The sequence below is a fragment of the Vombatus ursinus genome, unplaced genomic scaffold, assembly GCF_900497805.2.
Source record: "Vombatus ursinus unplaced genomic scaffold, bare-nosed wombat genome assembly UNPS02014803.1, whole genome shotgun sequence".
Lineage (NCBI taxonomy): Eukaryota > Metazoa > Chordata > Mammalia > Diprotodontia > Vombatidae > Vombatus > Vombatus ursinus.
In genome coordinates, this window is record NW_020954581.1 from 9,846,389 (window position 1) to 9,861,915 (window position 15,527).

The 15,527-nt window shown below is 42.0% G+C and overlaps 4 non-coding genes across 4 annotated transcripts; 3 read left to right on the forward strand and 1 right to left on the reverse strand.

Moving 5' to 3' along the window:
- The first annotated feature begins 2,130 nt into the window (after positions 1–2,130).
- On the forward strand, positions 2,131–2,202 carry TRNAG-UCC. Its single transcript has one exon. It is a non-coding gene; the product is annotated as a tRNA-Gly (tRNA).
- Positions 2,203–2,791: 589 nt separating this feature from the next.
- On the forward strand, positions 2,792–2,863 carry TRNAD-GUC. Its single transcript has one exon. It is a non-coding gene; the product is annotated as a tRNA-Asp (tRNA).
- Positions 2,864–8,781: 5,918 nt separating this feature from the next.
- TRNAI-AAU lies at positions 8,782–8,855 on the reverse strand. Its single transcript has one exon. It is a non-coding gene; the product is annotated as a tRNA-Ile (tRNA).
- A 5,600-nt stretch (positions 8,856–14,455) lies between these two features.
- Positions 14,456–14,529, forward strand: TRNAN-GUU. Its single transcript has one exon. It is a non-coding gene; the product is annotated as a tRNA-Asn (tRNA).
- Positions 14,530–15,527: the final 998 nt, after the last annotated feature.

A 15,527-nucleotide genomic window follows, 5' to 3' on the forward strand; every position in this document is an offset into this window, starting at 1 on the left:
AGCTCTCGAGCCCAGCGATCCCTAGAGCCCGGGCAGGCTCCACTGCTCTGTTACTTCCCTCGGCTTTAGTCCTCGGCTCTCCGCACCCACGTGGCCCTGTCCACCGCCCTTCCCTCTTCCTGGGGTATTAGAGAGCGCTGTCCTCTGGCTTTCCGGACTGGGGGGGGGGGGGGCGAAGAATGACAGCGACGCCAAGGACACGACGACCTAGCTCGCCCGGGTTCCTGCGTCTCAGTCGCTCGTCTATGAGTCTGAGAATGAATGCGCGCGGCAGCAGAAGAGCGCTTCCGCAGCTCCGAGCTCCGCCGTGGCTCCCCATTACTTACAGAATCAAGGCCAGGCTACTGACGGGAGCCCTCCAGGTCCGTCACCTGGGTCTTAACTCACCTTTCCCGACTTATTTCCCACCTCTCCCTTTCAGATACCTACTCAATCCATCCAGGGACAGTTACTGAGCTCCTGCCGGGTGGCCAGGCAGCAGCGAGGGCACGAAAGATACAAATACAAAAGGAAAACAATCCCTGCCCTCTGGGAGCTTACCTCCCGGCCCTTCTCCTATATACCTATCCCCCCCATCATCATCTCTCTTTCTTTCTCTGTCCCTCTGTCCATCCACCTGCCTGTCTGTCCCTCCCTCTCTTCATCCACCAGTCTTTCTCTCTCTCCCTCTATCCTTTCTCTCTCCTCCACCATCATCATCATCATCATCTGTCTCTCCCTTTGTCCATCCACCTGTCTGTGCCCTCCTCTATCCATCCACCTGTCTCTCTCCCTCCATTCTCGCTCTGCCTCTGTCTGTCTGTCTTTCCCTCCACCATCCATCTATCCTCATACCTAGAGTGATTTGGGAGAGGGGAGGGCACTGAGAACAGTGGGAGCCGTTAGTTCACCTGGACTACGCAATTGTTCTCCGAACTTGCCTCGCCCTCTAAAGGCCTGTTTTTTCGTCTGCAAAGAGAGGGTCGAACTAGGTTCTAGCTCCCAGGTGATCTCTAAGGTCCCTCCCAGTTCTGGCATTCGGTGACTCAGGGATGTTCTTTTGCACAGTTTCCCCTCTTCTCCAATATCCTTCCTCCAGGATAACCTGTCCCGTCAATCAGGACTCAGCTGAAATGCTGCCTCTTCTCTGACGTCTTCTAGGATTCCTCCACGAGAAAGTGCTCTCTTCTTCCTTTGGGTAACCATAGAAAAGAGATTAGCGGGTCTAGCCCCCCACCCCCTCCGGAGGTGTATCTCTTATCAGTTGGAAGGATGGTCCGCCCCCCCCCCCCCCCCCCCCCCCCCCAAACCGCCTCTCTTAGCAATCTCAGTCGTGCTCTAATGTCCACTCTCCTCACTCCTCCTTTGCTTGTCAAGTCTGGTCAAGTCCTCTCCGCCTCCCGCCACCCCCCAGTTCCCATCCCTCTTTTCTCCAATCTGCTCTGCCTGCAGCTGCCTCACACTGTCTCCTATGGCGGGGGTTTGGCCTTGTGCGCCTCCGCCCTGCTCAAGGATCTTCAGCGTCTCTCTCTTGCCCCAGGATAAAGCGCAAACCCTGCGGCTCTGCGCTGCGGCCCCAGGCTGCAGCGTGCAGCCTGCAACCTGCAGCCTGCCTTTCCCAGCCGATTGGACGCAGCGCTTTCCCTCTTTCTTCCAGCCCACTTGGCTTACTTGCTGTTCACTGAACTCTCCCTTCAGTTTCCAAAAAGCAAAGCCATTCCTTCTCCTCTGGGCCTTCTCTCCTCTTCCACTGGGGCGCCTGGCCTCTTCCCCCGACTCGTGCTCTCCTCGCCAGATTAGCTTGCCTTTTGACTCATCCGAGAGCTCCTTTAGGGATCCCCCCAGTAGAGTAAGCTCCCCAAGGGCAGGCCTGTTCCGATTTTGTCTCCGCAATCCCAGCGCCTAGAACGGAGCCGGTAGGCGCTTTAAGCATCTGTGCTCGCTGTCCTCTTCCCAGCGGGGGGCACCAGGAAGGTGACTTGTAAAAAGAGGGTGGGGACGGATGGGCGAGGAGCAATAGGCCCCTTTTCCCGGTCCTGGGGAAGGTACGAGAGCCGGTGGAGACTTAATTTTAGAAAAATGCATGTTTAAGAAGCCTGGCGCGTTCTGTGCTGATCTCATCTAAGTTTCTCTGCGAGTCTACTACCACGGGCGTTGGTGGTATAGTGGTGAGCATAGCTGCCTTCCAAGCAGTTGACCCGGGTTCGATTCCCGGCCAACGCAGTGACGTTTTTTCACCGTCGAAGTCAAAAGCAAGTTTTAATTTTCTGTTTCTAAACTAGAACTTAGTTTTAAGTTTTTAATCTTGTTTTAACGGAAGAAGAGAGAGAGGAGAGAAGAAGGGTGAGAGAGGGAAAAGGAGAGACAAAGGGGGAGAAAGGAAAGAAGATAGGGAGAGGGAAGGACAGGAGGAGAGAAGGAAGGATGGAGAAGAATGGAAGAGGAGAATGGGGAGGAGAGATGGGGGAAAAGAGAAAGAAGGAGAGGGAGACAGAAAGACATCCTCCTCGTCCACCCTCGGTTCACTTTTGTGTCCTCTTTTCAACAGCTCTAAAAGTTATTCGAATTGTCTTTCTTTGGACCACCGCCCCTCCCCCCCGCCTTCATCCCACTTCCTTCCGAGGAGTCTGTGCGGGTCACCAGGTAATGGGTAGAGACTCTGTTAACGAATCTACAACTGGTCTTCTCGACTAGAAGTTTCTAGCCTAGAGTTTCTATTAACATTAGGAGAATTAATATAAATATACATGAAACTTACAAAAGTCCTTGCCAATTCTACCACTTTCTGTAGGTAAAGTGTTTTGTCGTGGCTTCCTCGTTAGTATAGTGGTGAGTATCCCCGCCTGTCACGCGGGAGACCGGGGTTCGATTCCCCGACGGGGAGAGGCTGTGTCACATTTTTCCATCGGTTTCTAACAACCTTGGCTTCTTCCCAACCTATTAAGAAAAATGTTTCTACTTATAGACCAATTGTTCTTGTTGTCACAGTCATCCTGGGTATGTACTTAACAGGTCATGAAATTAGGAGGACCAGGGATGATTTTTGCGTTCCAGGTGGTTAAACTTCCAAAAGTCCTAAGGAGACAAAAGGCCGATGGTAGCTGTCAGTCCCCTGAATAATCAATCCACTTTAACCCCGGGGAATACTGGAGGCCCTTTGGCAGACAGCTGGGCTGCTGCTACAGCTGGGAGCGACGTCCCTTTCCACATTCCTCTGGGGAAATGTGCAACTACCACGGCCATCACCACACTGGCCCCAGGACCATTTCCTTCTCAGGATGCAAGAAAAAAGGAGAAGAAATCTCTTTATTTCCCCCACTTTATTCCCCACTGCAGGGCACTTCTTTTCTTAAAACAACACAAAACAAAAATTTGTTCATGTTTAAAAATTTTACAGTGGCTCCTGATTACCTACAAGATTAAATAGAAAATCTACTGGCATTCAAAGCTCTTCATGACCTGCCCCCTACACCTAACGTCTTCTTACACCTTACTTCCCTCAGGGCACTCTTGGATCCAAGTGACCTGGCTGTCCCTATCATAAGACACACAACTCATTCTATCTCTCTATCTACCTATCTACCTATGTCCCTATCTATGTCTATCTCCATCATCTAACGACACATATATTTATTTAGTATGTTTTTTAAAAATGCATTTTTACTGGCTGTCCCCCGTGCCTGAAATTCTTTCCCTCCTCATTTCCACCCTGGCTTCCCTTACTAAAATCCAGCCAGATCCCACCTTCTGCCAGAAGTTTTTCCTGGTCTTCCTTGGTGCTTGTATTTTCCTTCTGTTTTGTATATATTTTGTTTGTATATAGTTGTTTTGCATGTTTCCTCCTGTAGATTGTAAGTTTCTTGACAGCAGGCAGGGATAGTTTTTGTATTTTTCTTCTATAATTCTAATGTCTACTACCAGTGTGACCTTGAGCAAGCTAATTGACTTCTCTGAGACCCAGTTTCCTCCTTTATAAAATGAAGTCGTTAGGCAAATAATTTCAAGGCCTGACAAGTGGTTTTCCAGCCCCTGCTTGTCAATCTCCAGTAGAGGGGAGCCCAGTACCTCCCTGGTGCCAAAAGGCCAGCTAAACACTTAATATATTCCATCGTAAAGGGCTGGGTCTGGTGTTCTTGGGTATTTTGGACAGACTGGAATTGGTTCCAATCAGTGCTGACACAGAGAAGATACTCTCTGGGTCTGGGCATGTCTATTGATTTTCCTATGGACATCAACAACCTTCTTATTGACCTCTAGGCTCACTCTGTTATAGCCCAGATAAGGGTAATATTTGTTATGTAGTTTCTGAGTCAAAGTCCTTCCAAAGGCAGTAACAATATTTTTCTTAAAAATCTTTGTGAAATATGTGTTTCACATTTTTACTCTTCACTACCACTTCTGTGGGGGTCCTTTTGAGTCCAGGTGGAATAGATCTATAAATGATAATGAGGCCATGCTCAGTGATTTGGGAAACAAGGGAGATCTTTATCTCTGACCCCTACCTTCTTTTCCCATTGATGATTCTGGGGCTCAGTTTATGCACAACACTGAAGTACATTCTTTTTGTGAGAGAATCCAATCTGTTCATTATCATCTCCTCCAAAGGTATAACAGAATGTAGATCTATCCCTTTGGCTGTCTCCTGATATGGTGTTTATTTATCCATCCTCTGTGGCCTCCATTCCCTAGAGCCATTGACTCTCCTGGTAGGATGGTTTTGTCCAGGGCTCCTCTTCTAAGGTACTAATAATGTGAACATTGCTGCTGCTGAAAGGGGTAGAAAAAGAATTTTATGAGTAGAACATTGATAAAACCAGTTTGAGAAGAAACACAGCCCTTCAGATTTTTAAACATGCTTAGGGAAAGACAGACTATTCTAAAATAACTGGAAACATAACAGTATCACTCAGAGGCTAAAGTTGTGTCTGTCCATTAGCTCACCTACATATGACTTTGGAGAGTTTTGAAGCCTCTAAATGAGAAATCACAAATTAGATAACTTTAAGGATTACTGAGATGACATTGAAAGAAAGATCTTTTTTTTTTTTTTTGAGTTTCCACTGTAAGATAGAGTTGAGTCACTCAACACAAGGCCCTGATTTGAAGCATTGATAGCTGTGGCAGAGAGAAGATGAGAAAAAACTGAGCCTAGGAGTTAGCAGAAGCTGGAGACAGAAGACACAAAGCAGTAGAAGAAGCTACTTATTGAATGCAAATCACAAGAGCTGGGGATAGCAGATAGGCAGGTTTGCAGCTGATTCAGGAAGCTGATTGATTGGAAAAGACTAGCGTAGCTTTAGGAAGCTCATTAGAAGACAGCAGAATCTTTTGCAATTTAAAGAACTGTCTGAGCTATTGTCCTTTACTTCCACCTACAGCCTGTGAGAGAGAAAACCACTCTAGGTGTCTAGGGTGCTTTTTAATGTCTCCTGCAGCTGAAAAAAAAGGTAAAGTAGAAGACTGAAAATAGGCTTTAAAGCAGTTCTTATTTTTCTGTTATATATAAACAGAAATATATATTATATATGTGTATGTATATGTACATATACATATATATTCTAATATATTTTTGCTAAAAGAGTTAACACTTTCTCAGTACCCTGCCAAAAGTGACTGTGAGCTAAAAGAACTTGATAGTATTTCAGTAGTCCAAAGGTAGCAGATAAATGGCTTACAGTAGAAGAGCTATAAGGAACAGATCAGAGGAGTGATTTTGCTCAGCAGAAGACTAGTGGTGAAGACAGTTTTCCAAAGAGATCAAGGACATTAAGGCAGGCGGTACAGAGTCATGAATCACCTCTGGCACTTGGGTTTCCTTACACTTGTGACACTGTACTGGGTTTGTATGTGAGTGTGTCTACTTTCTCTTCTACTCTCCATAGACATTGTGTCTATTGGTTGGTGAGTGTAACTCAGGTTTGTGAACAGACTTTTATATTATTACTATTATATTTTATATTATATTTATTACTATATTATTAAATATAATTATTATATTATAGTATAAATATATTTATTCTATAATTAAATATGTTATGTCATAATATATTTATATTCTTATGTATTATATTATTTATTATTCTTATTTTTGTCTCTACTGAATAAATGTTATGATTATCCTTGCTTTTATTTTATTGTTAATAAATGTTTCATGTTTAAGAGTAGTCAATATCGGCATTGTGACTGTTTTGTATAAGTGAAAAGCACATTAGTGGGGGCTTAGCAGCTATGGTTATGAGATATAGGCATGTACACCTCCCACCAGGATTGCCCCTAGCATTTTGAGACTTGAATAACATTATGGTCACAGCTGTACCTGGTCTCCCATTCCGGAAAAAAACAAACAAACAAGGCCAGACCTGCCAGTTTGAGTGAGGGTTGTGGTTGTAAACCATCCCTAAGAGAGAAGTGTGTGTGTGTGTGTGTGTGTGTGTGTGTGTGTGTATTTGTGGAGGGTTCTGGTGCCACAGCAGTGCTATGCTTAGGCTATACTCAGATGACATGATATTTAGTTCCTTCATCATCCTGGTGGCCCTTCTCTGGACTTTTCATTTTCTTTCTAAAATATAGCTCCTAAAATTACACATATATTAATCATATGCCAGAGCAGGACAGAGTGCTGAAGTCCTCCCTTGTCCTGTACACTAGGGAACTTTTAATGCAACTTAAGAGCTTTTTAACTTTTTTTGACTGCTGTGTCACACTGTTGACCACCAAAACTCTCAGATCTTTTTTGCCCCCTCCATTAAAACTTTCTCATATCACAAATAAGTATGGTTAAATAAAACAAACACTTGACTATGTCTGGAAAATGTGTACCTTATTCTCCACCTATAGTTCTGATCTCTTTGAGATATGAGGCATATTTCACACTCAGTCTTCTGATGTCTTCATTGATCAGAAATCTGAAGTTTTTTAATGTTGTTTTTCTTCATAATTAGTGATTATTGTGTAAATTATTCTCTGGATCAACTTACTTTGATCTAAAGTAGTTCATACAAGTCCTGAAAAATTTCTCTGAATTCTTTATACTCCTAATTTCTTTGAGAGCTACAAGTTATTCAGCCATTTCTACTCAATGGATACTCATTTTCTTCCAGTTCTTTGCTACTACAGGAAGTGCTATGTATTTTTGTGTAAAATTTTTTCTTTGACCTCCTTAGAGTATGCCTAGTGGAGACATCATTGGGTCAAATAATATATATAATTTCCAAATTGTTTTTAGGAATAATTCCAAATTATTTTCTAGAATGGGTGGATCAATTCACAGCTCGATGAACCAACAGTTCATTGTCGTGCTTGTCTTAGAGTCTGCAAAATTGGTTACATTTATCTCCTGTCATCTTTGGCAATTTGAGTGTTTTTGCCTTTATTTGCATTATTCTTATTAGTATTCAAATGTGTTGATGGCTTTTTTTTTCTTATTTTAAAAATTGTTCCCATCTTTTGACCACTTATTTATTGGAAAATTGCTCTTGTTCTATATGCTTGCATCAGTTCCCTATATATCTTGACTATCAGACAAAACAGATAGAGATACATATCACATACCAAGAAACTCTCCCAATGGATACATGATTTAGACATAAAAGATGACCTCATAAGCAAATGAGAAGAGCAAGGAAAAAAATACCTTTCAGATCTGTGGGTAAGGGGAGAGTTCATAACTATAAACAGGAAGTAGAGAGGATCACAGAAAAGAAAATGGATAATTTTGATTACATAAAATTGAAAGGTTTTTGTACAAACAAATTTAATGCAGTAAAAGTTAGAAGTGAAATAGGTAAGTGGGAAAATTTTTTGCAGTACATTTCTTTGATAAAGTTCTATTCAAGATATATAAGGGATTGGTTCAAATTGGAACCATACCCCCAAAGTTACTGAAGTGTTTGTCCTCTTTGCTACACTTACACAACTACTAGACCCCCTACCCCCAAAAAGATCAAAGAAAGAGGAGGAGTTATACGTACACAAATGTTTATAGCAGCTCTTTTCATGATAACCCAAATATAGAAACTAAGGGAGTAAATACCTAATGGGGAATATGAATGTAACTAATATTGTGATGCCTTAAGAAAAGACCAAATGGACAGTTTCAGAGGAAACTGAGAAGATATCTATGACCTTATGCAGAATGAAATGAGTAGACCTAGGAGAAAAATTTACATGTCCACAGCATTATAGAGAAAAATCTTTAATATTCAGATCATATAACCATTTAGAAGATTGTTGTATTACATAATGTAAGGTGTTTGTCTAAACCTAATTTTCCAAACTACTTTATGGTTTGTTTTCCCAGCATTTTGTTTTTGTTTTTGTTTTTGTTTTTTTTTTTGCTGAATAGGGAGTCATTGCCCTGGTGGTTAGTGTTCCAGTGTGTATGGAACACTTAGCTATCATTTCTGGATCCTGCTTACCTAAACAGTTCCATCGATCAACTTTTCTACTTTTAAATCAAATCCGAACAGTTATAATTAATGCTATAGAACATAGTTTAAGACCTTGTATAGCTAAGTCCCTTTCATTCCTCCTTTTTGTTCTTTTGAAATATTTAACCTTCATTTTCATTTGAAACATATTTGAAAAATATTTCATTTGAAATATTTTAACCTTCATTTTTCAAATTCGAACACAGGGCCAGAGAAGATTAAGTGATTAATCATGCAATGTAAGCAGCAGTCTACCGAGTCAGGATTCTTAGTCAAGTCTCCTATCATCAACTTCTTTTTCTTTCTCTCACTCTTTTTTTTGTATCAATGAAAGAAACAAAGGTGAATTGGGAAGAGAGAAAATACAAACCTTTGGCCCGTACGGGGATCGAACCCGCGACCTCGGCGTTATTAGCACCACGCTCTAACCAACTGAGCTAACCGGCCACTTTATGTGTTTATTTATTTATTTTTTTAAAATAAAAGTACTTTAAATAAACATTGCAAAGCAAATTATAACTTTCCGGTCCCCCACCCGAAAGAAGACAACGGTCATTCCTTCATGGCACGAATTCCACCCTTTCCGGCGTTCAGTGTCTCTGACCTAGTCCCTACCCTAGCACTAAATTCCTTTCTTTTGGCAAGCAGCTACATAGTTTCAAATGGATTAATTTCCTAGTCCCACGTTAGACTGAGAGCTTTTTGAAGGCAGAGACCATGTACAGAGTGAAAAAGTCAAGTCAGAAGAGGCCAGATTTCTCCCTCTCTTTACCTGTGTCCAGTGCACTGTCAATCACTGACATGCGGTGCTCACCAGCTGTAAAGCACCTTAGGGCTCCTCTTTCAGCACAGAAGCAGCTCAAGAAATAGAATCATAGACCATCAAAACTGGATAGAAAACCTTACTGAGGGGCCCATCTAGTCTAACCCCTGCATTTTGTAGAAGAGAAAACTTAGAGAAATAAAGTGTTTGGCTATGCTCAGACAGTTTTTAATTGTTTGAGCTTGGCTTGTGGATCAAGGGAGGACTTTCCCAGACTGAGAAAATGCCGAGGTTGCTGTCTCAAAGTGGAGCAAAGCAACTGTTCCCTTCTACTAGGTCCAAGCCGTGGCTGCTGGGTGTAGTGGCCAGCAGGTGGCGTGTCTCCTTGCAAACAGTCAGGATCTGGCTCCGTGTTCAATAGGATTTAAATCTGCCATGAGGGTTGAGGGTGGGTGAAACAAGGACCCTAAAACGCCTTTCGAGGAGCAACAGGAGTCCCTAATGGAAGTCAGGAGTTGGAGGACTAAAAACAACAGGCGAGCAAAATAGTGCTTGCAAATTCGTCCTCCGAGGTTGGAGGAACCCTCTCTATTTCTGAAATCAGGGACTGGCATTATTTTGGATGGATGAAGTAGCAACTCCGTGGACTGGCTCCTCGTACTTTTAGAGTAGGAAGGGACCTTGGAGCTCATGGATTGGATAACAATAGGTTCCTGTCCAAGTACCACTTAATGGGGTTTTTTTTTGGACCCTCCTTGCTCAGAGTGAGTGTAAATTATAACTGTTTGTCTTTTGGCCAGTAACCCTGAGGGTCTCTCCCTCCAAGTTGGACTTTTTTTTTTCCATGAAAGGGGCCATCTCTTAACTCACTTCCTAAAGAGGCCTATTCACTGAATGAGCATTACCTCACTCAAAGTGAGAACCTGAAAAGACCTTAGCTTAAAAGGGCCAGGGTCTCCCATTGTATCCTGGGCCATCTCCAGTTGTCCTTATGAATATCTGACCATTGGACCCAGCTGGCTCTGGAGGAGAAAGTGAGGCTGGTGACCTCCTACAGCTCTTCCTCACTCAAATCAAAGTCAATTGCAAGTCATGTCATCATCTCCTTGATGTCATGGTCCTCTTTGAGAACGAAGGACAAATACAACAACTTCTATTTATCAGTTCTTTGTCTGGATGCAGATAGTGTCTTTCTTCATATGTCCTTTATGATTAATTTGGGAATTTATAATAGTTAAAATGACTTATTCCCTCAAAGCCATTCTTAAAACAATATTACTATTAATGTATGCAATGTTCTGTTGGTTCTGCTCATTTCACTTTTCATTATTTCATGTCAGTCTTTCCATGTTTTTCTAAAATCATTGAACTCATCATTTCTTATAGCACAGTAGTATTCCATTGCAATCATATGCCACAAGTATATGAACAAGTTGTGGTAGACATATAATATTAAATATGAAACACTTGGTGGGACCATTGGACAAGCACTTTATCTTCACCTTCACTCTGGACTCTCTGAGCCATTTACTCTAGGTCAGATCTTTTGGCAAACCAAAGGATGTCTTGTGATCATCGTCTTGGTGGTACTCACCTTCTACTTAGAAAGTTTTTTCAGTGGTCATCTGCTGATGGGCAATCATCACCCAGACTCAAGAGAAATACCTGATACCCTTTCATTGAAGTCCAAAGAGAGTCTCAAAAAGTCTCTCCATGCTCAGAAAGACGGGAGAGAGGGTATATGATGGGTGAAGTTATCTCTCTTTTTAAAACCTGCTTAGTGGCTCAGTGACCAATGCTCTGATGCAGGGCTCTTCTCTGCTCCCCACCCTCCCATCACAGGAACCAAGGGACCAGTAAGGGGATTTGTACATCACCACAAGGTAAAAGTCCTTCAATGCTGAGTCAGACAAAGCGCACATCTCTCCAGAAAAGGTCAGAAATCGGCCAGGAAATATCTGCCCATGCTCTTTAAAATCCAACAAGAAGGAAGGACATATATAAGCATTTCTAAGGATTGGGACCATTGATGGCCACTTTCTCCATTACACATACAAATGAGGTTAATAAATGGTGATGTTCATCATCAGGGGAGCTTGGCTCAGTTCCATACATATTCCACAGGTGTACTCCAGTCCAAACCCCTGCTGACTCAACTTGATTTAGGCCTTTAGAATTTGAAAGTACTTTAAGTACATTATCTCATTTCCTCCACACAGCCACAGGAGGTAAGTATTACTTCACAAGGTCCATTTTACAGATGCAGAAACTGATTCTCATCTAGAGTAAATAACTTTTTCATGGTCACATCAATAGCAAGTTTCAGAGATGGGATTCAAGCTCAGGTCTCTCTCCAAATCTGGGACTCTCTCCACTGTAGCATCAGAAATCTATAAAGTCATATGAAGGTTCTAAAGAAAGAGAGAAATAAATGTTGTTAGTGTGGGAAAAGTCTTACAATAGGTAAGCATCAGAAAAGAAGTGAGGGTAGGGAGAGGGAGTGTAGATGTTTGGGTCCATGTATGGAGGTGTACATGTCCTTGATTACCATCACCATATGCATGTATAATGGAGAGACTGACAAGCAAGGTCCCAATCCTTGGAGGATTCTCATATTTGTCCTTCTTGGTGGGTTACACAGAGCCTCTGCCTTATTCTAATTCAACAGATGGACCTTTGTTTCCAGGCAAAGCGACTGAGGGGCTGGTTTTCTGTGATGATAAAAATCTCCTAATTGATGCCTGAGTCTTATTAAGGACTCATCATTTGGGAGTTCCGAAACTGAACTTAGTTCTCATACAAAAGGAATGACTTACCATCTCTCAGTCTACCTGTATGACCGTGGGCAAGTCACTTGACCTTTTGGGTCTCAGTTTTCTCATCTGTAAATCAGGGGCACGATACTGACCAAACAGATAACATATGTAAAGTACTTTGTACATCTTAAGGCACTATATAAATGTTGGCTATAAATAATCCTTGTGCTAATGCCTTCCTAAAATTACCTTTTATTTATGCATCTGTCTACATGCTGTATCCCTCTAGTTATTGGGGAACCTTTGCCCTCGAGGCTGCATGTGGCCTCGAGGGTGAAGGTTCCCCAACCTTCTAGAAGAATATCTGAGGAGTCTCTCAGGTGTGTGAAGTGGCTGTGAATCAGAAATCAAACATAATTAATGTGGTGTAATTGGGGGAGAGAGAAGCAAGCAAGGAATTCACATCAAAGAGTTAATTTTATCAAAGGAACATGAAATGGCTCCGTTAGACAACACCTTGCTTCGCTGAACAAAGAGCAGTGTTTATATCTCATGTAAGGAGATATTATCAATGCTAGAACAAAGTTCTCAGGAAGGAGTGAAACTGTCAAGGCATGGGGCTCACCCTCTAGAAGAGGAAAGTATTATCTAACCTCTAAGGCACTATTTAAAATTGTTATTATTTTTCTCTGGTGGAAAGAAGACCAGCTCCGGAATCTGAGGACTTGGCTTCTAATCTTACGTCTCAGTTTTGTGACCTTAGACAAGTCTCCGAGCCTCAGTTTCCCCACCTGGGAGGAGGCTGACCTAGATGACCTCGAGAACTAGGATCCTTTATGGAATCCTATGTAGGATCCTATGTAGGACTCTATCTAGAATTAGGATCTTATTTCATCACTCATAATCAGCCTCAAAACCTCAAGGCAATTTTTAAGTGATTTCTCTCCCTTATTGTCCACATCATGTTTCTATGAGTTTTACCACTGCAGTACCTTTTTTTATTCCAACTTGGCCTTAGTTCAAATCCCCCACCACAATCGCCTTTTTAATTGACCAATTAGGGGAAGGATCATGCCTTAATTATCCTTGCATCATGCCTAGAGCTTAGTGTGGGCTTACTAAATAGTTCATGAATGAATCCATCTTCTTCCGTTAAAAGTAATTTCTTCTTCCTTGGACCTGTCATAGCATTTTGTAAACTCTCCTATTCACTTGACAGTTTCTTATTGAAATAAAAACAAACCAGCCAATCTAATTTTAGGCTGCACATATTAAAGGAGACACGGTATCCAGAATGAGGACAGAGATAGTCTCTGCTACACACTTGGTCCGGGTAGAATCTCATTAGGCATGTTTATGTTCAGAGCTAGGCAGGTCATTGACAAGATGGAGAAATAAACCCTGTGATTTTATGATTCTGTAATTGCATTATAGTTGTGTGTATCCCTGCTTTCTTTTAGCTGATAGATTGTAACCTCCCTCAGTGCAGGAAGCAGGTTGCGTGCATCTATGTATCTCCAATATCTTGCACAGTATGGCAGGTTAGCCATTTAATTAAGGTTTTTTGAACTAGTTCACTGAATTATCCGAAGGACCCGTGGTTAGCCACTTTTTTTTTTTTGCTTGATGATGATAATTGTGTTTGATTGACTGATGACCTGTGCATATTCAAGTTGCTGCTTCAGTCATCACTATAATGGAGTCAATAATATCCCAAATCCCACCATTTGCCAATTAGGTCAAGTCACGTGGCTTCAGTTTCCTCATCTGAAAGTGCATGGGGTTGAGCTTTCTGACTCTAAAATGCATTCCAGTTTTAAAGCGATGATCCCTCTGAGCCAAAACATACCATTGCAATAATAATAATAGCTAGTATTTATAAAAAGTTGTAAGGTTTGTAAAGCATTTTACAAGTACTATCTCATTCGATTCTCTCAACTACCCTGAGTGGTAGGTGCTATTATTATCCCCGTATAAGAGATGAGGAAACTGAGGCAGAGTCATCCCAGAGCTAATAAGTGTCTGAGGCTGGATATAAACAGCTAAACAAAATATACACTGTATAGACTCCCTCTAAATTATAAGGCCTATATCATAACACAAACAGATGGGGAGGGGAATAGGTGTGGTGTGAATTTAATTGGAGGGGGAAAGTCAGTGGCCTGTTAAAGTCATTCTCTGTTAACGAATACTTATATCAGTCTCAAACTTGCCATGACTAAAGAAAAGTCAAATCATCAAGCATTTATTAAACACCTACTATGCACCAGGCACTGCGGGATTCAAATCTTGGCGCAGTTAATGAATGAGTTATCTGGGGCAAAAAAAAGTGGCCTTCCATAATCTGAGCTCCCAAACTGAGCAAGATCAAAAAACAACACTTCCAGACACCAGGGGGCGCCAGAGGCGTCAGTGGAATCCTTATATTAGCACATTAAGCAGAAGGGGCTCCACCTTTAAGGATAGAATACTGAATCGGCCTGAATCACAGTGAGCTGAAGGAGTAAGAAAAAAACGCTTCCCCGGTCGTCTCTGTGGCGCAATCGGTTAGCGCGTTCGGCTGTTAACCGAAAGGTTGGTGGTTCGAGCCCACCCAGGGACGAAATGCTTTTCAATTTTAGGAACTGAGATGGAGAACTGGTTGGCCAGCTCTAATCTCTCATTACCTTTACTAAGCCGTTCTCCAGCCTTTCCCTGTACCTTTCGTCCTGGTGTCTCTATTGTTGCAGCGACCTTACTCTCCTATCTTCCCAGCTCGGGTTCAAGTTCAGGATAGACGTGGGGTCAGCCTTGGAATGCTACAGTGATGTCTTTCATCTCTCCCTGAGACCACTGCATCTCCATCCTCCCTGTCTCCGAGGCATACGCGTGGAACTCTAGCTTGTTCTCTGGGGAAAAGCCCCAAACTAGGGTGTCTGTTCTGTGGTTGCACCTGCTTTTTCGAACATTTTCTTTCTCGCCCATTGAAAGCCTCCCTTGACTCAATATGCAAAAGGAGACATACAGTTTTGGACATGTCCAATATGGTGTTTGACTCTGTATGTTTGTTCCAAGAGTACTGTTTTGGTTTTCTGAGGGAGGAGCGCAAGGTGAGAGGAAGAGAAAATAAATCCTTGCTAATTTAAAAACACTTTTATAATTTAAAAAATAAAAACATTCCTTATTGTAGACTGAAAATTGAAACCAGATAAAGACAAGGCCTCAAGCACTTATTTTTTTTTTCTTTTTGGGGAGGTAATCGGGGTTAAGTGACTTGCCCAGGGTCATACAGCTAGTGGCAAGTGGCTGAAGCTGGATTTGAACTCAAGTGCTCCTGACTCCAAGGCTGGAGTTCTATCCAGCAATAAGCATTTATTAAGGGCATATTATGACTGTCTTAAGTCCTCGAGATACAAATAGAAACAAAAAGAAAGATAGAAACTTACATTCTTTTTGAGGTCAAAGAAAGAAACTTACATTCTTTTTGGGGTCACTTAATTTTACTGATGTATTTACATTACCTACATTCTTGGAACAAAGTAAAACAGTTTAAGTAAAACATTAGATGTTTTAAATGTTTTTTTAAAACGAACTAAAATCGACTTTCTCTTTGCCCTTGTC